This window comes from Gorilla gorilla, chromosome 15 (genome assembly GCF_029281585.2).
Source record: "Gorilla gorilla gorilla isolate KB3781 chromosome 15, NHGRI_mGorGor1-v2.1_pri, whole genome shotgun sequence".
NCBI lineage: Eukaryota > Metazoa > Chordata > Mammalia > Primates > Hominidae > Gorilla > Gorilla gorilla.
Window position 1 is genome coordinate 98,313,540 of NC_073239.2, and position 25,192 is coordinate 98,338,731.

The 25,192-nt window shown below is 44.9% G+C and overlaps 1 protein-coding gene and 1 pseudogene across 1 annotated transcript in view; one reads left to right on the forward strand and one right to left on the reverse strand.

Annotated features, from left to right (window-relative positions):
* The window catches only part of LOC101127591 (stonin-2), a 260,143-nt gene extending 235,195 nt beyond the window's left edge, over positions 1 to 24,948 (reverse strand). The window contains exons 1-2 of the mRNA XM_063698159.1: positions 24,865 to 24,948; positions 15,557 to 15,667 (exon numbers count right to left, since the gene is read on the reverse strand). The gene's annotated coding sequence lies outside the window, so the exon portion shown is untranslated. The remainder of the gene's footprint in view (positions 1 to 15,556; positions 15,668 to 24,864) is intronic.
* LOC101130723 (dynein light chain 1, cytoplasmic-like) lies at positions 1,416 to 1,968 on the forward strand (annotated as a pseudogene).
* Positions 24,949 to 25,192: the final 244 nt, after the last annotated feature.

Genomic DNA, 25,192 nt, shown 5'->3' on the forward strand with positions numbered 1-25,192 from the left:
ACCCTGCCTCTACTAAAAATACAAAAATTAGCCGGGTGTGGTGGCGCATGCCTGTAATCCTGGTCACTCCAGAGGGTGAGGCAGGAGAATCGCTTGAACCCAGGAGGCAGAGGTTGCAGTGAGCCGAGATCACGCTATTATTGCACTCTAGCCTGGCAAGGCTTTGCAAAAAGAGTGAAACTCCGCCTAAAAAACAAAAAAATAATAATAAAATAAATTTTAAAAAGTAAATGACACAGATATAGACTCTGCCTTCAAGGGGCTTACATCATGAGGGAAAAGGAAGTATGAAACAAGTCAACCAAAAACAAAAGACCTACAAATAAACAGAGTTAAGACAAGGAATAACAAGGAATCTTATAGAGTGACAGAAGATGTCTCCGAAGAGGTGACATTTAACTATCATCTCAAAGACAAGAAGAAGCCAACCACGTTGGGATGAAAAGTGAAGAGGATTCAAGGGAAAGGGAACCAAAGACACAGAGTCTGAGATGAGAAAAACAAATAAACAAATCCAGAAAAAACTTGACCTGGGAATAGAGTAGGCAAGAGGCATGAGAGGTTGTAAAGGTCATGAGTTTTTAGAACTGCAAGGTCTTGTGATTCAGATTAAGATGTTTAACTTTTACTCCAAGCACGATGAGAAGTCACTGAAGAAGTTTAAAGAGGAGCAACAAAATTTGATTTGCCTTTTTCGAAACTCAGCAAAGAAGAGAATGGAAAGGGAAAGACTGGAATTAAAGCAAACAATTAGGAAGCTGTCAAAACAGTTGAGAAAAGAGATGATGGTGGCCTGAAACAACCTAGGTGTCCGATGATGAATGGGATGGATAAGCAAAATGTAGTATATACATGCAATGGAACACTATTCAGCCTTAAAAAGAAAGCAAATTCTGATACATGCTACAACATGAATGACCCTTGAGGACATCATGCTAACTGAAATAAGCCAGTTACAAAACGACAAATACTATATGATTCCACTTACATGAAGTACTTAGAGTAGTCACATTAACAGAATAGAAAGTAGAATGGTGGTTGCCAGGGGCCAGGGAGGCAGAGAAGTGTTTACCAGGTATGAAGATTCAGTTTTGCAAGATAAAAAGAGTTCTGGAGATGGATGTGGCAATAGTTGCACAACGATGTGAAAGGACATAATGCTGCTGAACTCCACTCTTAAAAATGGTTAAGGTGGTCCATTTTATAGTTGTAATTTAACAGAATTTTTTAAATTAAAAAAAATGACCATGCACAAAGCAGTCTCCGCAAAGGGGAAAATATGATTGCTTTGTGACCTTTAAAACTTTCTATCAAACATTAAAAGTTTTCTTCTTAGAGGCGCCACGGCTTCCATAGCGATGGCAGCTCCAGCCGGGCGATGCTTAGCACCTCCCCAGGAGACCGTTGCAGTCAGCCAGCCCCCTTCTCCATGGGTAACCATGTGCGACCAAAAGGCCGTGATCAAAAATGCGGACATGTCGGAAGAGATGCAGCAGAACTCGGTGGAGTGCGCTCCTCAGGCGCTGGAGAAATACAGCAAAGAGAGGAACACTGTGGCTCATATCAAGAAGGAATGTGACAGGAAGTACAATCCCACCTGACATTGCATCGTGGGGAGGAACTTCAGTAGTTACGCGACACATGAAAACAAACACTTCATCTACTTCTACCTGGGCCAAGTGGCCATTCTTCTGTTCAAATCTGGTTAAAAGCATGGACTGTGCCACCCACCAGTGGTCCATCCAAAAACAAGGACTGCAGCCTAAATTCCAAATACCAGAGACTGAAATTTTCAGCCTTGCTAAGGGAACACCTCGATGTTCGAACCTTTATTGTGTTTTATACAGGGCATTCTCTGTACTAGTTTGTTGTGGTTACAAAACAATTAGCAAAATAGCCTGCATCTGTATTTATTTTCTATTCCATACTTCTGCCTCACGTTGTTTTCTCTCAAAATCCATTCCTTTAAAAAATAAATCTGTTGGCCGGGCGCAGTGGCTCATGCCTGTAATCTCAGCACTTTGGGAGGCTGAGGCAGGCAGATCAAGTGGTCAGGTGTTCGAGACCAGCCTGACCAACATGGTGAAACCCCGTCTCTATTAAAAATACAAAAAAATTAGCCTGGCATGGTGGCGTTCATCTGTAATCCCAGCTACTGGGGAGGCTGAGGCAGGAGAACTGCTTGAACCCGGGAGGTGGAGGTTGCAGTGGGCAGAGATCACGCCATTGCACTCCAGCCTGGGCAACAAGAGAAAGACTCCATCTCAAAAAATAAATAAATAAATAAATAAACAAACAAATCTGTTGCACATGTGAAGAAAACAAAGCTTTCTCACTGTTGTAATTTAAAATATTAGCAACATTTAATCAAACATTAAAAGCTTTCTTACTGTTTTAATTTAAAATATCAGCAACATTGAGAATAAAGTGTTTTATTTCTTTATAAAGAAAAAAAAAGATGACGATGGCCAGAGTCTGGATGAAACAATGGAGATGAAGAGAAAGAGATGTCATCTGAGATATATTTTAGAGGCAGGGTCGTCAGGACTTACTGATGGATGTCTCACAGGAGGGAGGACAAGGAATTCTGGTGGAGGACAGGGTGGGTGATAGTCCCACTGACCGGGATACAGAGAAAGAGTTAGGATTTGGGAGTAAAGTAAGCATTTCTTTTTAAATATGATACATTTGGGATGCTCATTAGACATCCAAGAGAGATGTCAACTAGGCACTTGGACTTTTGAGTTTGAAGCTTGAGGCCAGAGATACAAGTTAGGACATGATCATCAGACAGAAGGGATCCAGTTACCTAGGGAGAAGCCGTAGCAAAAGAAAAGAAGTGGCCAGTGCTCTCACACGCCAGGGCAATGTGGATGCTCACACTTAGAAAGCTCCATCCAACCTTTAGAACCCTGTGACGCCAAATGGACAGAGAAGATGGTAGAGTCCCAGATAGGGAGTGCTGCTGTGCCCTGCTCTTCAATACAAGGGCATGCATGAGTTAGAGGTCCTGGACCAAGCAGCCCACTCTCTATCTGGCCACTTGGAAACACAAAAGTTTGAAATGAGGCTTTTCTCAAGATTCCTTGAATACTAGATGTGAAAAAAAAAATGATGCCAAAGAACTCAGTAAATACAAGAACAAATGTCCTCCATGATAACTCTGCCACTAGGGGAGGAGAAGGTACCAGGAATGATACAACAAGAGCAGGAATTTCCTGACACCGCAGCCCATTTAATATTGATTAAAAGAGTAATTATTAAATGAAATAATAATTATAAATTAGATAATGTAAATTATTGAGATAATTAGATTATTACTTCATTTAAGAATGTGAGTGAGAATGCTTGGTGGCCTAATGTGGGTGAGGATGCTTGCTGGGCTGCAGAGTGTTATTTAAAAGGTAAGATCTGCCCATGGTTGTCCATCAAATGGCAGAATGTGGAAACGGGCTAAGGGCTCTGGGAACAAAGTCAGGTGCTTTGGAGACCCTCTTACGATCACCAATCCTTCTTCTCCATGGCTGGTTGGGGACACAAAGGCACAGAGAAGGCAAGCAGCTGGAGTGGCTCTCATTTTGCTGACAATGATGCCCATGACCTGCCTCCTATCACCTCTGCCCTGGACCCAAGCACTGTTCATGACAGTTCACTTTTGCCATCCTATAGATGAGGTACATTACCTCCTTTGTTCCTCTTATCAACCTTATGAGGTAGGTACTATTATTAATGACACCAGCATTTCAGAGAAATGCTGAGGCCAGAGAGGCCTCAGCTGAGGCCAGAGAGGTTAAGTAACATGCTCAAGGTCAGAGAGTAGTAAAGAGTAGTCTGGGATTCTAACTAAAATCTTTCTGATGTCTGAGACTGTTCACAGACAATTCATTGACTCATTCATTCAATCAACCAAGACAAATTAAGAGCCCCCAATGTGCTGAGCCCTGACCCTCTGCTAGATGTTAGGGATATAACACTAAAAATACAAAAATTAGCTGGGTGTGGTGGTGCACACCTGTAGTCCCAGCTACTCGGGAGGCTGAGGCAGGAGAATCACTTGAACCCAGGAGGCAGAGGTGGCAGTGAGCCAAGATCACACCACTGCACTCCAGCCTGGCAACAGAGTGAGACTCCATCGCAAAAAAAAAAAAAAAAAAAAAAATCTATTGTAATTCCTATAGCTGCCTTGCACATAGCAAAATTATATTACATTGTGGGTTTCTATGTATATGATTATACACTTAAGGTTTTAATTTGGTCCAATCAGAGAAGAAAATATATCAAAAAAAAATCATAATATTTTTCTAATCCTGTCTTGGAGCTTCTTCAGTTTTTAATATTCTGAGAACTCAGAAAAAGCAAGGAACATAGGTCTCTCTCCACCACCTCTGAGAGGCCCTGAGCTTGCATGACAGCACAGGTTACTAAGGAGCATGACCAAAGGTCAGAAGCAGGGTGTGGGGAGCCCAGGGAGGCTTCCTGGAAGAGGCTGTATCTAACCTGAGTCTTAGGAGGATGCCTAGCATACCCTTCAGAGCACAAGCTCTTCAGGCAGCAGGCCAAGTCCCCCGTTGTTAACTCTAGCCATGGAACATCTCTGTCTCTGAAATGCTCTAAGCCTGAGTTTCATCTAGTAGTATCTACCTCAGAGATTCTGTAAGATGCTGCAGGTAAACCTTTTCATGAATAATAAGTGCTCAGTCAATGCTATCTATTACCATTATTATTTCTACCCATAAAGATTGGGAGGAGTTAGCCTAGTCAAGAGAGAGAACAAGAACTTGCTGATTTCATTCCTGTGGTCATGGCATTCAGGAAGTGAAAGTGCAAAGAAGGAGGAGACCTTAGAAATTTGGGGAAAAAAAGGAAATAGTGGTGTGAGCTTCAGCCTGAGACAGGAAAGAGCCTAGCTGGCTCAATGCGAGGCATCAGTTGGCCTAGAAATGAGTAGTGAGAGAAGGTACCAGAGGCAGGGTCAACACAGTGGACAACTTCAGGGCCCATTCCCATGGTCATCTATGTGAGCCATGCCCACGAAGAGTGTGTACCACACAGTCTGTGCAGTGGAAGGTGGCAACCTGCCTGTCTGGGTGCTCCACAGGCCCCTGAACAGAGGACACTGCTGCTATAACCGTCAGCCAACGTGTCCTACTGCTGGTGTGGCCAAGTCATCTGGGCCATTTCAGTCAACAGGAGGCAGCACTGTGACCAAAGCTATGACCAACCTCTTTGGACCATAGGAAAACCATATCGAAGGGAGTCCAGTTGTGACATAAGGGTCTGGTTTTATCTAATTTATCAGTAGAGCTGCAGGCACACAAAACCTTTATGTTTAAAGCTCCTGCCAACACTCTCTATACCAAGAATAACAAGGATTAGAGGAAAACAGAGTTCCAGGCCACAAATCTCAAGCTTGGTGGGTAGCTCTACAATGAAGTCAGCTCAATGCAGATCTGTCTAGAAAAACATAGGGTTTTATTCCCCAGGTAGATGACGCAGAGGAAAAACTATTTCCCCCTTCCTCTTTTGTAAAAATCAAACTTTCCTTGTGGGTTGAACTGCCAACTCCCCTCAACTTGTTCCTGCCACTCAAGTCTTTAGCATCCCAAAAGGACTCAGTGACACTCTATCCCTTGCATGCTTACACTCCCACAGCACTGTGTTGCACAACTCCAGGAGGTGCCATTCACACAATGCGACAAAAACCACGTTCTCTTATCTGACGCTGCCCCTAGAGCTATTCACCGCCCCACCCCCGGCCCCCAGCTCTGCAGCAGCACAGGCCCTCCCACATCACCATCCACACTGTAGAAAAGCAAAGAAATGTTGAACGTTCAGGAGAAAACCTTAACTGGGCAAAAAGATGAAAGTAGAGAAAACACCTTATAGCCACAGGAATCCTTAGTCTTGTTCTTTACTCAACAGAATAGAAGAAACAACAGTGATAGGAAATAACAATTAAGCTTGGGTGACAGGAGAATAGTAGTGCCATAGTATCGGAGGTAAGGGCAGAGAAGACCTCAATACATACCCTAAGGAAACTAGGAGTGGTCCCTTAAACTGTGCAATTAATTGGAGACAGGATAGGAAATAAGTTTTTGGGGTATGTTGAGATGCAAAGACTGTGAAAATGTAGATTTGGTGCCTAGAGAAAAATTACGGGTGAAAAGTTAGATTTTAGAGTCATCCAAGAAAAAACAAAGTATGAAGCCAAGGGAATGAATAGGTTATCAACAGGGGAAGTAAAAAGATAGAAGAAGATGACTGACTCTTGGAGCATGCCTACATAAGGGAGTGGGGCTGGGACGGGGGAAGTCAGACCCTCGGGTGACAGAGCCAGGCAGAGAGAGAGACAGAAAAACCAGAGGGCTCCAGGCTATGATGGCAAGAGGGAATTTTGAAAAAGAAGTTTTCTCTAGTGTCAAATGCTGAGGAGAGACATAAAGGGCCTTGGGTGGTCGCTGGTGACTTGAGAAAGCTTGCAGAGTTTAGCTTCTGGAGGGATGGACCCTTCCTGGCAGCATTTCTAGTGCTCAGAGCCATTACACAGAAGGAAAGTGTATTAGTCCGTTTTCATATAAAGACATACCCAAGACTGGGCAATTTACAAAAGAAAAAGGTTTAACTGGACTTACAGTTCCACGTGGCTGGGGAAGCTTCACAATCATGGCAGAAGGGAAGGAGGAGCAAGTCACATCTTACATGGATGGCAGCAGGCAAAGAGAGAGAGCCTATGCATGGGAACTCCTCTTAATAAAACCATCAGATCTTGTGAGACTTATCTATTCACTGTCATGAGAACAGCACAGGAAAGACCTGTCCCCATGATTCAATGACCTCCCACCAAGTCCCTCCTATAATACTTGGGAATTCAACATGAGATTTGGGTGGGGACACAGCCAAACCGTATCAGAAAGCGACAAGCATTTGTAGAATAAAGTAGAACAGCTGAACTGGAAGCTTGATTGCAAGGAGTTAATAATAAACCCGGATTACAGTTTAAAGCTTAATGACTCTTAATACAGCTTTGTAAAAAAAGGCAAAAAGTTACCAGCATACACATTGTTAATCCTGATTATGTGCTTCCCTGGAGGAAGTACTTTTCTGTTTACCTGGCACAGATTGAAGCTTGCCTCAGGTAAGGGGCAAGAGGCTAGTTCCTGGGATCTTCTCTGCCACAAATTCTCTGAATGACCACAGCACAACTGTAAAACCTTTCTGCTTTTGTTTCCACAAATTTATTAATTTGGGATTGATATAAAGTTATTTGCAAAGACCTTAAAAATATTTGGAAGATAGGAAATACACTTAGGTAGTCTCAAGCCCCATGTGGTTGTCACACATTTCCAATGAAACAAAATACCTGGCAAGTAAACACCACTTCCATAGAAGCTTTTTATCATGCCTTCCCACCCTTTTTAGCAAGATTAAAACTGGGTCTGAGATTTTGATTCCCTAGAAAAAAGTTTCAGACCAAGAAAATACCTCTTAAAATCTCAATAAAACCTTTCTAAGCTCTACAAATTTAAAAAAAAAAACTCTCAACTTAAATTTGTTTACTATACTAGGATTAACACTCATTCTCAAATTGTATTTTAAAGAGAGAATATTAATAACTATAACTAATATCTTGTGAGTGCTTACTCTATACAGTACTGTGTTGAGGCCTACAAATGCATTATCTTGTCCCATCTTTACAACAGCATCCTGATATAAGCTGCTATTACTAATGACTCTTTTCCAGATGAGGAAACTAAGGCTTGGACTGGCCAACTTTCTGAAGGTCACACAAGTAGTAAGTGGCAAAGCTAGGATTTAAACCCAGAATATATCACAGATATTGTTAAGGATCCATTTTCACAGCTGTATCACTGACATAAAAGTTTATATATATATTTAATTTCTTACATTGGGATTTTTAAAAACAGGAAATTATGGAACAGATGGTCAGCCTCCATAGGAACTAGTTCACAGGTTCTAAATGATGGATCTTTTTCTACTAATGCATCCATCTGCCCAGTTCCCCTAAATGAGGGTGGCCAACACCACTCACTTGCATAGACAAGGACAGGGGATGCATGGCTGAAGCCTTGAACTTCCAGGCAAGCCCTGCTGCATCCATGCTCTAGAGACCACCTGATGCATAGTGTTCTTCCCTCTTCCACCTCCACTGGCCCATGATCCTCTAGGGAAATACTGGCAGGTGTGAACATATCTTAGGCCAGATTCCTTAGGAGGCAGAGCCTGAGGCCAAGCTTCTACACTAGTGTTTTACAGCAATCCCAAGGAAGCCCAAGTAAGAGAAGAGAAGTGAAGTAGGGAAAGCAAACATAAGATGGAGTGGGCCTAAACTGGCCATGGCTTCACAAGAATCGGCTTGTTGCCAGGTCAGAGAGGCTGTTGGGAACTAAGGTACCTCAAAACCTTCCATTGGAGGGGCTGGTGCTTGGACAGGATATGTACCTGCCAGCTCCCACCTGTCTCTTATTCCCCTTTGGTCAGAGTTCACATCATGTTGGCCCAACTCCCCACATTTTGGGGGTGCATCTGCTAGATCCTTTAGCAGAAGATGAGAAATCCAGATTCCACACCCTTCAATGTGGTACTTCATCTGGGTCCTGAAGTAGTGAAAGGACCTGCAGTAGTAGCCTCGGATGGCCGAATGATTCAGTCCAGTGGCCCAGAGACAGGTAGGGCTAAGAGGGTTTGAGATGTGCCTAAGAGATAGCCAATACGGAAAGTTAAAATCTGGATAAGAATCAATGCTGGTATGAAATGTCACATGCGTAGAATATAAAGAGATGATCTAATAGGTCTTATTGGACTCTGGGTTATTTATGCTCATGGAGCTTCTGCAGGTTTTTAGAAGTCTGTCACAGAACATCGCCCATTCATTCATTCATTCATTCAATAAGCATTTATTCAGCATCTCCTATTGCTAGGGATGTTCTTGTGAAATTCTAAGAACAGAGAGAGGACTAAGATCCAGCACCTGCCTTGGAGAGAGAGACAGGCAAATAAATAATCACAGTATGCTGTGACCAGGGCAATGAGGAGAATGTAGCAGTGTGATGGGTGCACAGGAGTGACACCTAGCCCAATTTGGGGTCAGTGAAGAATAACAGGGAAGGTAACAACTGGTTGAAAGATGAATAGAAATTAGTTCTGTGAGGCAGGGGTCACTGGTGGAGAAAATGGACATTCCAAGCTGGCAGGATGGCATCTATAAGAACAAAGCATGACAATACAAAATGGTCAATAAGAGGGTACCACTGCACTCAGCCATGCTTAACCACTCACGTTAACATGCAAAACTACTGTTTGCTATCAAAGGGTGTATGCAACCTCCCTGATTCCTACGTCCACCCCCAGACCTGCCCCCTCCCTAACCTCACACCTGAACATCACCCATCACTGACCCCAACCCCTGCAGTGTGTGTCACAGACAGGGTGGGATCTGGAGATGAATAAGGCATGATGTGAAGGGAGGACGAGGGGCTCAGAAATGAGGTTCATGTTCAAGGATGGCCTGAGATTCAGCATTAATGTTAGAAATAGGTCAGGGGGCAGGGATGGGATGAAGCACTGAGACGGTATGAAGATGTCTTTTTGTTACCCGACTTGGAATGTGAAGAGTAATAGTTTTTTCAAGGCCTCCACTCAAAACAGCTGCATTAAAAATGTATTATGCCCCTACTGAGTCCAGAAGATGAATAAAAAGATATGTTTTCTGAACTATAGGTGATTTACTTTGACGAAGCAATGAGCCAGAAGGAGAAAAGTAAGACAGGAGGCCGGAGAGCTAGGAGTCAGGTCAGACAGGGCCCAGTAGGCCATGCCAAGAAGGCTGGGTTTTGTCATAAAGGCAATGGAGAGCGATTAAACAATTTAAGCAGGGAAATAACATGACCCAATTTGTTTTTTAGAAAAAGGTTATTCTGGAAGCAATGAGAGAGATCAACCGGAGAGTGAAAAGACTAGCTAGTAAATAGAGTGATCAGGCATCGCAAGATGGGGGATAGAGAGGAAAGGTGTTTTTACAGCCATTTAGGATGTAATGTTATCAAGATATGGGGATAGAATCTTTTTTGTACTCATTGAGATTGTGGAAGTAAAGATGCAGTAGGTGGATGAAGAAAACCTTTGGAAAACTGGATCAATTTTTGTACCATTTGCCAAAATAAGGACTTCAAGAGGAAAAAGGGAGGTGATAAGCTTAGCATTAGGCCCAGTGATTTGATGGGCCCGTGGGACAACCACATTGAGATGTTGTCTTTAGGACCTGTTAAATAGGCAGATTTAGAGCTCAGAAGAAGAGAGATGAGTGCTAAAAACACAGACTGAGAGGCCACCGGAAGCTGGGTATTTGGACTGGGTCACTCAGAATAATAAGAGGAAAAACAAGAACCAAGGCTGGAACCCTGGGGAAGGTCATTTGTGTTTAGCACAGGATAAACAGCCACTTGGAAGAAGTTCCTCATAAATGTGTTATCTTGTCACCATCATGAGGGCCTGGATTATCTTAGAACTCAGCAGAAGATCAGGTGCTATGATTTGGACATACTTTGTTTGGCCCTGCCAAGTCTCCTGTTGCAGTTTGATCCCCAGTGTTGGTGGTGGGGCCCAGTAAGAGGTGTTTGGATTGTGAGGCCAGATCCCTATGAATGGCTTGGTACCATTCTCACAGGAGTGAGTGAGTTCTCACTCAGTTCCCGCGAGAACTGAAGTTGAAAAGAGTCTGGCACCTCCTCCTTTTTCTCTTGTTTCTGCTGTCTTGCTATCTGATCTCTGCACACCTGGGTCCCCTTTACCTTCCATCCTGAGTGGAACCAACCTGAAGCCCTCACCAGAAGCAGATGTTGGCACCACGCTTCTTGTACAACCTGCAGAACTATGAGCCAAATAAACCTCTTTTCTTCATAAATTACCCAGTGTTCCTTAATAGCAACACAAACACACTGAGACACCAGGTAAAAGAGATATTTGTGTTCATTCCAACTAGTCAATACTATGATAACACAGAATATTAAGGGAGCTCTGAGTGTGCTTGGGAAAGGAGAGAATAGGAGGCATCAGGACAGAGGTCACAGATTTCTGGATGCCCAGTTTTCCAGCATTTGAAGAAGTGAAACCTTCATCTTTCTGCAGCATGGGCTTCAGTAAGTGCACGGGTTTCTGTGGGTCCACCTAGTATTTCTAGACTTTCAGGCCAGGCACAGTGGCTCACGCCTGTAATCGCAGCACTTTGGGAGGCTGAGGTGGGCGGATCACAAGGTCAGGAGTTCAAGACTAGCCTGGCCAACATGGTGAAACTCCGTCTCTACTAAAGATACAAAAAAAATTAGCTGGGTGTGGAGGTATGCACCTGTAATCCCAGCTATTCAAGAGGCTGAGGTAGGAAAATCGCTTGAACCCTGGAGGCGGAGGTTGCAGTGAGCCAAGATGGCGCCACCGCACTCCAGCCTGGGAGACAGGGCAAGACTCTGTCTCAAAAAAAAAAAAAAGATTTCTAGATTTCCAGCTTTCCAGCACTTGAAAAAGTGAAACCTTCTTCATCTTCCTGCAACATGACCTTCTACAGGTATACCTAAGGAGCACTGCACACTTTTCTTGATGTTATCACTATGTACACAAGTCACCAATCAGGAAGAGTTCTCAAGTTAGGGCCAAGACCAAGAGGTACAACTCAGACTTGAACGCCTCTCCTTGAAACTGGTTCTTAGCCTTTAAACAAAACATTATAGCTCTCTGAATCTCTTTGAGTTATAATTTAAGCCAGAGACTCTCATCTCTAGAAAAATACACATACATGCAACATTAATTATAATTTAAGGCACTTCACAGACACACTTCTCAAAGTCCTAGGGATCTGTGGACTCCCTGTTAAAAACTGTCATCCTAGAACAACTTATCTGGCTCAAGTTGCTTTCGGGCCTTTCAAAACAAAACAAAATTATTCCAGAGGAGCCCAGCAGAAGGAAGCCAGGCACTGTGGCTTCTACTGACCCTGAACTGATAATTCCTTATTTCCGTTTTCAGCAAAGCGGAGGATACGTCCTTCCCTTTTCTGAGAATCCTTCCCCTCCCTCTTCCCCCAACAAAACAGACGCATGGGCATAAAACCAAAACAGCCTGGCCAAACGCTAAAACACAGGCTGCTGCAGTGGCCTCATGGGGCAGCTGCACAGGGGCCCCTGGCTGATCATGATGTTATCCTTGTGAACCAGGCCTCTCACAAACAAGAAACCGACGCATCCCAAGTTTGTGTCTGCTGACTGAAGGCAGGGGCATGTGGGTGTCTCCACTGCCAGGGACAGCCACAAGGAACCAGGACACACTGGGTGGGCTTGGCACAGTGCGAGAGTCGATGTCTGTTGACTGAGGCCTGGCTGCTTTGGTAGAGTGGAGTCTGAGGTTTTGATACATGAAATGCACTACTGACACCCCCTATGTTTAAAGTAAATTCTAAATGTGGAGAGCAGGTATGTTATGAAATGCCACAGCTTGTAGGACAAAAGAATTCTCACAGTATAAAATGTGAGCAAATGAGCACCTTTCAATGGTGACAACTCACTCATCCCCACACTCCTAGTTTATTTCCTTCTTTTATTTTTCCTAATCAGGCACGGTGGCTCATGCCTATAATCCCAGCACTTTGGGAGGCCAAGGCAGGCAGATCACTTGATGTCAGGAGTTTGAGACCAGCCTGGCCAACATGGTGAAACCCCATCTCTACTAAAAAGACAAAAATTAGCTGGGAGTTGTGGCACACACCTAAAACCCCAGCTACTTGGGAGGCTGAGGCAAGAGAATCGCTTGAACACGGGAAGCTGAGGTTGCAGTGAGCCAAGGTCGCGCCACTGTACTCCAGCCTGGATGACAAAGCAAGACACCATATCAAAAAAAATATTTTTCTGATTTCTGTTTTTATTATAAACAGAATACACTCTCACTAAAAAAAAAAAAAAGGAAAATACAGAAAAGTATAATCACTGGAGTACTTCTACAATGATATGATTTTAAAAATTCCATTAGCATGCATTTCTTCAACTTCTCAGGGACACTTCCATTGTTTAAGGGTAAGGCATTCCTTATAGTGGGAGGACAGGCTGTCACCACAGACAATGGGACAGGGTCCTTTGACCTTGTGACTTCCTGGGCTCTCATCTCAGTGGCTAAGAATTATGTATTCTATTGTTTTTTCCAAGTTGATAGAAATTTCCCACCATGTATGCCTATTCTCCTTACTTCCTCAATCTGAAAGACCAAAAGAAAAATTGAATCACTGGAAGCTCTTTCCTATTAATGTTTCTGCTTTGTTGTTTCTAAAGATTTTTTCTTTCAGTCTTCACATCACCCTCTCCCATTTAGAGACGGTTTCTCAAAAACCACAGTAGGGATTTAGAAACACACCACACTGTTACATACATTTGGTCCTGACACCACTAATAGCAGTATTTCTTTTGGTAGATGTCTCACTGACAGTAACTCTTGCAAAACAGAAAAGCTACAAATTCAAAGCATATAAACCATAAATGCAAACACAGCAGACATAATAATTAGAGAATGGAGTGACAAGACTTCAGAATGTGATTCTCCACATCTCTGGGTTCTTATTTAGCTTTGAGAGTGAGAGTTTTTTAGAAACAGATTCAGAATATTATTATTTGCTGAGTGAAATAAAATGGATTAGAGGAATTTTCCAACCAAGTGTAAAACTTGGATTTAAAATAGTAGAGAAGACTGAGCTTGGTGGCTCATGCCTGGAATCCCACCACTTTAAGAGGCCGAGGAGGAGGGTGGATCATTTGAGGTCAGGAGTTCGAGACCAGCTTAGCCAACAAAGTGAAACTCCATCTCCACTAACACCACAAAATTAGCTGGGCATGGTGGCTCACACCTGTAATCCCAGCTACTTGGGAGGCTTAGGCAGGAGAATCACTTGAATTCAGGAGGCAGAGATTGCAGTGAGCCAAGATCATGCCACTGTACTCCAGCCTGGATGACAGAGTGAAACTCTGCCATCAAAAAAAAAAAAATAGTAGGGAAGATTGGTTAGTATCTTAGGGAAGAGTGAGAGAACCTTCTTACCTGGCTCATGGTGGCAAAGAGCAAACATGAGGTTATTAAACGTAATACTAAAACACTGTCATCCAGTGGTATCTCTTTTGTTCTGTGTTTCAGTTTTCATATCTCTGAATGCTTGAGCATCTGCGATTCTTGTAGCAATTACCACATATAGAGGCCAGATCCGATCACTGGATGTAATGTTTCAATTACAGAGAAAACGTAAGTCTCCGGCATATGTGTGTAGTTACTATAGTATTTCCCTGACCTCTCTCTTTTATTATTTTTTTTAAAGAAGAAAAACAGTAGCAATATAAGTTGAATTAAAATGCGGATTTCAGCTTAGGGAAAATTCAAAGGGCTTTAAACACGTGTGACTGTCACCACTCCTCACTTTTAACAAATTTACATGAACGGTGAGAATCTTTCAAGACATAAAGTGGTGAACAGCTTCACAGCATCAATGTCACACTTACTGAGCCCTCACACCTATGAGATGGGCATTTTTAACCACCAGTTCTCATCTCACAGGCAAAGAAACTGAGTCTCAGAGACTAAGTAACTTGCCCAAGGGCACAAAGATAGTAAGAGGTCAAATGGTATCCGACCCTAGTCTTAACTCAGGCACCTAACCATGGGATTATAGAGCTCAAATGATAAAACCACCCAAAGAAAATGCCGATGGGTCCATACCTCATTTTACACTGGCAAAGTGAAGAAAAGCACAAACTAGAAAACTCGAGCCAGCTTGAATTTCCCAATGAAGCTGGCATGCCCCCTGATTCAACCCTAGGACCCCTTCTCCAGCTGTTAAATACCTTCATTCCTTAACAGCTTTAGATTCCATCTATAAGCTAGGGACCCCCCACACAGATGCTTCCAGCCTTGACTTCTCACCTGACTTCTCCTGGTGCCCACTGAGCATCTTCACTTCAACATCTAACAAGACTCTCACACTTAACGCATCCAGATTTGACCAGCGACTCTCCCTTCCCTGAAATGACTGCGGCAGGAACCCTTCCCATCCAAGATGATGGCACTCTACCCCTCCAGTCCCCCTCGCCCGAAACATCGAGTCATCCAACCTTGTCTTCTCGCTTCCTCTGACACAGTTTCTCTCATGTTCATTTTACAAAAAGGCAGTTTACATATATTTTTCTCACATGATTCTTTAAAATGGCTAGTTTCCCTAGGACATTTTATAAGATTTCGTTTGAGCATAACTCACCGTGAGTACCTTAACTGAGGTAGTCACGTAAGCTTCGTCTAACACAGCACTGTGTAACCTACAAACCATGATGTTCACCTACCGCTTTATTTTTATGTGCTATTTGATAAACACTTACGTAACACTTCTCATCTCTCAGACATTGATGTCAAAGTGCTTTACTGCTCTTTTAATTAAATTATCATATAATCCTCATAACCCTATGAAGTAGGTTCCCTTTAGAGAGATAAGGAAACTGAGGCTCAGGGAGATTAAATAGCTTACCTGAAACCGCACAATTCAAACCCATGCAGTCTGGCTTCAGAGTCTGTACTTGTAACCACTTCGCCCTGCTCCATCCACGAGATGTACTTTTTTGCCTCGTGAGTTGTTTTCCTATGAGTAGAAACACACATGCATAAATGAACCTGCACTCTTATCTGGCTTTCTTATAGCCAGGACCCACCTCTGCAAAGTGCCTGACCTGACTGGGTGCATATTCTCTACCCTCTTCACAGGAAAATGGCAACCAAATGACAGGAGATCACAGCCCCTGGGCCCAGGAGCACTGTGCTGTGACCAGCCAAGTCACCCAGACTGGAGTCTGATATGCGAAAGCAAACAACTCTGACTCCTTGGGACTGCCTCCCCAAGGCCTGCTCAGGAATCGGGAACTTAAAATCAACCGGAAGCAGAGCATGTGCGCTCCAGGGTGCCTGAGTATGATGGATGGCACAGCTGGAGGAGCTGGCTGTGTTGCAGACAGCACAGCCCCGCCTATGCCAATTAGGTTGATGGGTGGTGACTGAGAAACATGCTGGATTTACTCAAATAGATCCTCACTCCCTAACTCACCAACTTTTTAGAGATCATAACAAAAAGAATAAGGATGAGATGGGAAAAAAAAAAAAAAAGAGAGAGAGAGAAAAGTGTGCTTTGACTGCCCTGCTGATACTGTGAACTGACCGTGCAAAAACAAAAGCAGTTTTCCTCCTACCAGGCATCTCCCAGGGTGTGGCCAGAGTGCACAGATAGCCCCTGTTAACTCTTTAGAGCACACTTCCTTTTGCTTCCAGATACCACAGTGACTCAGGGCATAGCTTCTAGATCTAAGCGATTAAGAGAGGTAGGTTTAAAGCCCAGCTCCATTACAACCTTTGACAAAGTACTTAGCTCCAGCCTCTGTCTGTCTCATGAAATGCTACTCCTCATGTAATGCTACTCCTTAGATGAGATGCTACTCCTCCTGACCTTACAGCGCTGAGGTGCAAATTAAGTAAAATAACATGGTATAACCACTCAGCAGTGGACGTAAAACTCAACGCATGATAGCTATTGATAGTGTTTTTGATAATTTCAGCAATGATAAAAGTTTTCCACCCTTCAACTGTTCAAAGTCTGAAGTGGAGGGAAATGTAGGGACACGGAATGATTTAGAAAAAAATGAATATTTTATGTTTGGCAAGGATGGGGAAAAACACAAAGTATATTTTTGACAGCTCTGAGTTCACATAATAGACAACATTTAAACAACGCATAACTGGATACGTCTACCAAATATGGATCACCCCAGCCTTATCCACTTAACCATGGCATTATCATTATTCTCTTTTAAAAGCTTAAGACAAATGGGCCAGGCATGGTGGCTCACGCCTGTAATCCCAGAACTTTGGGAGGCTGAGGCAGGTGGGCTGCTTGAGGCCAGAAGTTCGAGACTAGCCAGGCCAACATGGCGAAACCCCGTCTCTACTGAAAACACAAAAATTAGCCAGGCATGGTGGCACACACCTGTAGTCCCAGCTACTGGGGAAGGAGAGACATGAGAATCGCTTGAACCCAGGAGGCAGAGGCTGCAGTGAACTGAGATCCTGCCACTGCACTCCAGCCTGGGTGACACAATGATACTCTGTCTCAAAAAAAAACAGAAACAAAAACCAAAAAAACTTAAGACAAATGTTTTCCGTTTCTAAGGCAAACAGTGAAATAAAATCTGTTTTCATTTAAAGTATCCCATTTGGTTTTTTTAAACCAGTTAGCTAACTTCAAAGGGCAGCCAATGGAAGGACTATCAAGCTGGCAACGGTCTAGTGTCTAACTTCAAAGTTCAGGTAGATAGAAAGCCACTGATGGTCCCACTCTACTTCTCGGCATTTGGCAGGAAATATGCTTGAGAATGCCCTTTCATTCAGATGGTGTGTTTGCATGGACACACAGCACTAAAATGGTACCTTCTTTCAATGAAAGCCAGGGAGAAGCCTGAAAGAGAAGCATACAATGATCTCACCCCAAGCTTAAAATTAACAAGGACCCTTTGGGGTCACAGCTGAGAGCCCCCATGGGGCATAATATGAGTAGGAGAAATCCTATCTAAATGACAGGAGCCCTAGTGTCATCTTAGTGTCATTCTTAGTGTCACCATCCTTACGGAGATATGAAGTGACTTAAGCTAGACACCGCCAAATGTCAGGGGAAGCAGGGTCAGTTATTATAGAAGCACCAGGGGATTTCTGCATGACTTTCAACAAGTCATTTGACCTTTCCAGGTTAGATTGCAAGTGGAGTAGGACCAACTGCCTGCAAGTTTGACAGAGTTTATAATAGGATTAGATTGTATTTATATAGACGTTTGACATCCTTAGCTCCAAAGTGCTTTCCTATTAATACAATGAACATGTTAAGAGGGCCAAATCAGAGTCCAGTGTTATTCATCTACTAATAAATCACTGAATGGCTTCATTTGTAGGAGGTTATGCAGCCATTCAGATTAAACAGTGCTTTTGATAATTTAGGCAAAGATTAAATAGTCCGATGGCAGTCAAGAAAGGATAGCTTTAAGAAGTCACCTAGGTCGGGCATGATGGCTCACGCCTGTAATCCCAGCACTTTGGGAGGCCGAGGCAGGTGGACCACCTGAGGTCAGAAGTTCGAGACCAGCCTGGCCAACATGGTGAAACCCCATCTCTATTAAAAATGCAAAAAATCAGCCGGGCGTGGTGGTGGGCGCCTGTAATCCCCGCTACTCGGGAGGCTGAGGCAGGAGAATTGCTTGAACCCGGGAGGCCGAGGTTGCAGTGAGCTGAGATTGCGCCACTGCACTCCGGCCTGGGTGACACAGCAAGACTCTGTCTCAAAAAAAAAAAAAAGAAAAAAGAAGTCATCTAGCTCCGACTTCCCTTCTCTCCCACTTGACCCCTTTACTTCAGATATAGTAGTCCAGTAAATGGACCTGAAAAGACTTGTGGACCAGTGCAGGGGCACAGTTCACTTAGACCCATTCCTTCCCTAAAGACTACGGTTCCCACCTAGCTAAATCCTACTTCTCCATCCAGCCCGGAGTAGCTGCTCCTCCCTGAACCTTCCCAGCCCAGCACAATCTGGGAAAGACTCGCTGTCTGAATTCACAGCACTTGACAGCCCACTGGATTATTTGCCTACTGTTGGTCTCGCTGTGGTTTAACTATCATTGATTTTATATAAATATTATGTCTTTTCTCTCTCAGCATAGAGGCTGTGTCAGAGACTGAGCATAATACTTCTCTGAATTCCTCGTAATGTTCTCCTCAAGGCCTTGCACTCAGCAGATGGTCAATACCATTCAGATGAACATAACTCCCAAAGGTTTCACTGAGCCATTAGCAATCTGCAAAGCGGCTTCACACTCTTCGCTGTGATGAAACATCACAAGGAACACTGACCACCCCTTGCCAGTTAGAGAGGCCACTTCAGGGCACCAGTCCAAGTTAGTAGGCAGCCAGCTGGGGTGACAAAGGTTGTACACTATGAATGAAAAATCCAAGTTTCAATCCTGCCCTACTATTATGTATCTATAGAATTTTGGTCAACTGTTTCTATCTTTGTTACTGCTTTTCAGAAAGAGAGCAGTAACACTAAAGTCTACCTCCTGAAAGTGCTAGAGATGTGAAAAAACATATATATATGAGATATAAGCATTTATTTAATATAACTAGATAATAGAAGATAATATTTTTCTATGCTATGATACTTAACATTTCTTAAATATCAAATTGCTGGGTAAATGTTATCCAGTGGGGATGGCAGCACCTTCTAATGAATTGTTCAGCATTTCAAATCCCCCTGGCTGGTTTAAGTGTCCCTTCTCTCACTGGCTCTCAGAGTTACATCCACAGTTTTGTTTGCTGCACCTTTTGAAATTTTAGGCCAGGTTTCCTGGAAACCTGAGCTGGAGGGAACTGTGGTAGTTCACCATAGAATAGATCAAGTGAAGGCAGTACCGAGGCCACAGCTGCACGAGGGGGAAAAACTGCTGGCTCTCCAAAATGAAACAGTTGGCTTCAGGCCTCCAGGACAGAGGCTATAGTTCTAAGCTTTCTCATCCACCTCTGGGAAGGTACACAGAATCCTGGGGGAGTTTCTCCTGTTTCAGAAAGCACACCTTCAAGGTATGACTTGTCTCTGAAATCTCAACTGGAACAAGGATCTTTTCAAATCTCACTCACCTCATTTTATAATATGAGCTCATTATAATATTTCTTATTTTATACACATTTAATATGCATATAGAAGGCCGGATGCAGTGGCTCACACCTGTAATCCTAGCACTTTGAGAGGCTGAAGCAGGCGGATCACTTGCGGTCAGGAGTTCGAGACCAGCCTGGCCAACACAGTAAAACCTCATCTCTACTAAAAATAGAAAAATTACCTGTGGCCAGGCACAGTGGCTCATGCCTGTGATCCCAGCACTTTGGGAGGCCAAGGTGGGCACATTACCTGAGATCAGGAGTTCAAGACCAGCCTGACCAACATGGCAAAACTCTGTCTCTACTAAAAATACAAAATTAGCTGGGCATAGTGGCACACTCCTGTAATCCCAGCTACTAGGGAGGCTGAGGCAGGAGAATTGCTTGAACCCGGGAGCCGGAGATTGCGTACTGCACTCTAGGTTAGGCAACAACAGCGAAACTCAGTCTCAAAAGAAAAAAAAAAAAATTAGCTGGGCGTGGTGGTGGGTACCTGTAATCCCAGCTACCTGGGAGACTGAGGCAGGAGAATCCCTTGAACCTGGGAGGTAGAGGTTGCGGCGAGCTTAGATCACACGACTGCACTAAAGCCTGGGGGACAAGAGCAAAACTCTATCTCAAAAAAATAAAATGCATATAGAATTTCTAGAATTTTCTATTCATACCCCGATGGATAATTCTGCACTCATCCTACCTTGAAACAAATATTCTAATCTGGTAGCCAGCACTTAGAATAGTGATCCTAGAAGTATTTCATGCATTTACATGCTCTCTGTCACATGCTGGCAAACCACTGGTTTATTGGGACCCTAGGTAGAGTTCAAATTTGTGCCATGCTTACGAATGAGAAAAACCACTTACGAATGAGAAAAACCATAGCAAAAAAAAAAGACACTCTCACTGTGTTTTATTTCCTGTGTCACATTAGACACCCCAACATATTTGCTCCTTTACGTCCATTTCTGGCATGCCCTGTTGTTACAGGAGTGATGAGTCACAGTTGGGGGGAATTGTAGTAACTTGCTCCATCTCGTAGTATAAGCCAAACCATGGACAATCTTGGGTTCTCAGGGGGTTATTTATCTTGGGGGTGGGTGCTGATCACAATCTGTATGACCACATGGCACAGATGTTTAATTATGATGGTGACCTCAAGTAAAGCAAGCAATTTCTTGGTCTGACTATATGAAAATTCAGCCAAATGTCCACCCAGTGGTAAAGCTCAGCTCCAGAAGAAATTATAGCTGGAATGACAAGAAGTGTGATGGATCAGGATTGGAATATGTGGACAGACCTGAGTGAGAGGTCTGGAGCCAGACAAAAGGGTGTGTGCTAGATGACAGGATGGGAAGTCTGGGCAAAATTACAAAGGGATGGGACAAAGCAGCACTTGTATGCTTCTTCTCTGGACCCAAGCTTTTTTCATTTCCTCACTATGAGCATTGCATCTGCAATTTAATATACACCTAGAGACTCAGCTACTCTTACAGAGCCTACTGCTCATGGCCAGAGCCAGCCTTCAGCAAAACTGCTGCATGGAGAATGCTGAGACCTTCCAGCCCTTTTCCTCCTTCCATTGGACTCTTCCATTCAGGTATTTATCTCAATCACATCTTAATGTCTCCCCTTAGTTTAGTGGTTTTCAAAATGTGGGACCAGCGGCATCAGTATCCCCTGAGCACTTGTCAGAAATACTCATCTCCAGGCCCCAGACCAGACTGACTGATTCAGGAACTCAGGGGGCCAGGCCCAGCAATCTGTATTTTCTCAATCCCTCCAGGTGATTCGGATGCACACTAAAGTTTGAGATCCACTGCTTCAGGTGATATAAAATAACGACTTCAAGATGAGAGAGCACGTGCATTTTAGGAGAGAACTTGTGAAGAAGGCACGCTGCTCAAGTGCCAACTAAATCAGTTTCTAGCAGTGGAATTTGAAGTCATGTAACAGATGGTGAGAGAGAGACTGGAGGCCACCGTATTCGCCCTGGCCCTCATCGCCTCTTGCTTTTTAGCTCACCTATTTCAATCTTCTCTCCACCTGGCCACTAGAAATGTGTGTTCAGCAGGAAAATCTGACCCTGTCAAAGCCCAACTCAAAACTCTTCAGTGGCTGCTCCCTGCCAATGGATAAAGTCCCAAACCCCTGGCACCCGACCCAGGGTCCTTCATCATCTGCCACTGGGCCACCTCCTGACCTTGTTTCCTTCAGCACTTTTCCTCCTGCTCAGCCATACCTCGCTGTCTGCAGCTGGTTTAGACTTCCCCATACCACGGACAGCAGACTTTGCCATGTGAGTTACCTTGACCAACAGCATGAGAGCTGAAGTGACGGCTGCTACTTCTGAGCAGACTTTAGATGCTACAGTTTTGTTCTATCATGTCCTTTTTCCCTTTGTCATAAATAAGATCCACATTGTCCCAGAGAGAAGCTGTTTCTTAAGCCTCAATGGGTCCCAGAATGATGACAAGTGAGGGGTAGAACTATGCCTGACTTACACTGGACATGCAGCATGAGAGGGAACTAAATCTTGGCTGTTATAAATTACTGAGATTTGGGGGTTACTTGTTATTTACCGTTAAACTGACTGTAACAGTCCTTTTGATCACTTCTCTCAGTCTGCAATGTCTTCTCTTCTCTGCTCTACCTTGTTTCCAATCCCACCTCACCCCTGCCTGCACAAGAGACTTGCTCATCATTCTACACTCAGCTCAAGTGTTACCCCTCGGTCAAGCTTTTTGTGTCTTTCCCAGGTATAACTTTTAAGATCTTCTCTGGATGCTACAGACCTGTAACCACATCCCTGGAACTGTGCCACGGCGCCTCCATTCATTAGTACTATCCTTAGAACAACCTCTAAGAAAAAATAATAATAAAATTAAAAATTCAACAACTCATTTTATAAAGCAGAAGCCTGGCTCAGAAAAACAAAGCAATTTGTTCAAGTTTCCCAGAGTCAGCCACAGTCTGAGATCTCACGAGGTGGGAGTCTGGCTCTGAACTCAGGAGTCTTTGCCCCGCCCAACACATCTCTCTTACTCCTCCCAGCAGCAAGCGTTCAGATCCTCCCACGCCACTGGAGAGAGTAAAAGTCCTCTTATCAACAACTGAAAGGGCTGCCATGCTAATCTGAGACTTGAAAGATTGCATCTGGAAGTGGGCTTCTTACCCCCTGAGAAGATAAGCATTTCCTCTAAGTCCATGTATTCATTCTAAGGCTCCTGGCAAAAGCATAAGAGACCCTAGAAGAACTGGGGCATTTTGTTTGCATCCTTTCCCCAGTTCCTAGCCTATGGGTTGGGGGATAGGGGGTAGTATGGTGTGGTAAGACAGATTCCCACTGACATCACCCTAGAGAAGCTTTGAGAAGGTTTTTTCGATTCGTCACACAGTAGGAGGCAACTGAGCAGGGGGTTCAGAACTCCAAGCAGGGCTGCTACATGTCGATATTTTAAGTTTTAAAAAGAAAAATAAAACGGGCCAATTATTGACTTTTCAGATTAACCAAGAAAAGAAAGTGACACAGTGACAAAGAATTAAACCAGACCACCCAGGTCAGGCATAGGAAAAAAAACACCTAAAAGTAGCAACTGCAATTTTAGGTTTCTGTGAGCCACTGGCATTTTTGCTGTGTGGTTGAGTTTTTTTTCTCTCTCTCTCTTTCTCCCTCCCTCTCTTTTTAATTTCACCTTTTCGTTTAAGGGAGGAGTAAAAAGTATAAAACTTTCAAATATTTCCCCCAAATCAGCCATGCTAATGAAAGGTGAACACTTAACAAAGTACCATGATATTATTTTCACACAATATTCATACCAATTTTTTCAAAGGTCACAAAGCTTTTCTCAGTTACTAGTTGGAATGCATTTATCTCTCTCACCATTCCAATGGATCGGTTTTTTACCGCCCCCCAAAAGGACATGCTACCTTTAAAGATACCATCAGTCTCATTAATAATAGCATTTTTTTCCTTTCAAGTGTAGAAAGCTGTTCAGAGCTGCAAATGGTTGCTAGGCCAGTTTGGACACGTCTGATTTACTCTTTAAAAGCCCATCCACTCCGTATAATAAATAATAAGAGCCGGTATTTATTGAGTGCTTAGCGCTGTGCTGGGTGTTTTTCAGGCATTGGCTCATATAATCCTCAAAACAACGCTATCAGACCGGTGCAATCATTATCGCCACCTTACAGATCAGGAGAGGGAGGCACAGAGAGTAAGAAGGACCTCCCCAAGGGGGAAACGGGGAGCGTCGGGAGAGGCGGGGAGGCAGGCAGAGGACAGGAGCTGCACAAAAGCACAGTTAATGATTCACTCACAGCCCTCAGGCAGCTCCTTCCAGTAGGGGTTGCACCAGAACACACGGACGCGCACACACACGCACGAATGCACACACACGCACACGCGCGCGCACACACGCACTCTCATCTTCAACTCTTCATCCCAGCGAGAGGCGGGTGTCAGGCAAATTGCTTGGCAACGCGCAGAGAAAACTCCATCCAAGCCCCACGTCCAGGCCGCCTCTGGGCGCTGTCCAGCGGGCAGAGCGCCTGAGGCCAAGCTGGGGTCCTGCCTCCCGACACCCCGAAGGCGGGGCGCGGCGCCAACCCGGGGTTTCAGGCGAGGGGAGTGTAGGGGAAGCACCGTCCCCAGGGACACCTGTTGTCGCCTCCCCACTCGGGCCGATGAAGACATCCTGGGCGTCCCAATCTCGAAGACACCCGTCGGCCAGAAGTGTCTGTGTATGGGGCCAGGGGTCGCATGAGTCGTCCTCCACCCCCACCTGCCTTAAGCAGAGTCCCCTCGTCCTCTCCCACCCCGGGACGCCCGCGGCTGGTGGAAACGCCGCGCCTCCGCGTGGCTCGACCAGGCAGGCTCGGGGGCGCCAGGGGGCACCGCGGCGCTAGGACCTCGCGGCCGGCCCGCCCCCCGCCCCCCGCCCCCCACCCGCTCCACCTGCGGGGCCCCTCTTGGGGGGCGCGCTCGCCTCCTGCTGCGGGGCGTGGGTGCAGTTACCTGCGCCGCGGTCCGCAGGGTCCCCGGCGTCCGCCGAAAGGCCGCCGCGGCAAAGCCGGTTTCTCTGGCCGCGAGATACCCACCCGGCCGCGCTGCTCTCGCCACGCTCCCTCCCGGCCGCAGCGCCGACGCCGGCTCCAGACTCTCGGGCTTGCTCTGCGCCCGCCGGCTCCCGGCGCCGCTCCCGCCGCTCCTGATTGGCCGCTGCGCGCTCCCGAGCCGCGCCATGATTGGGCAGCTGGGGAGCCGGGGCGGGGGGACTGGCCGGGCGCCGCCGGGATCTGCTGGCCAAACGTCCCGCGCCGCAGACTCCCTTTCCCGCGGCTCCCGGGGCCCCAACCAGACCCCGAAGCTGGGATCCTTCCCCTCTGCGCCTAGTGGGGCCGGCCGTCCAGGCACGAGGCAACACGG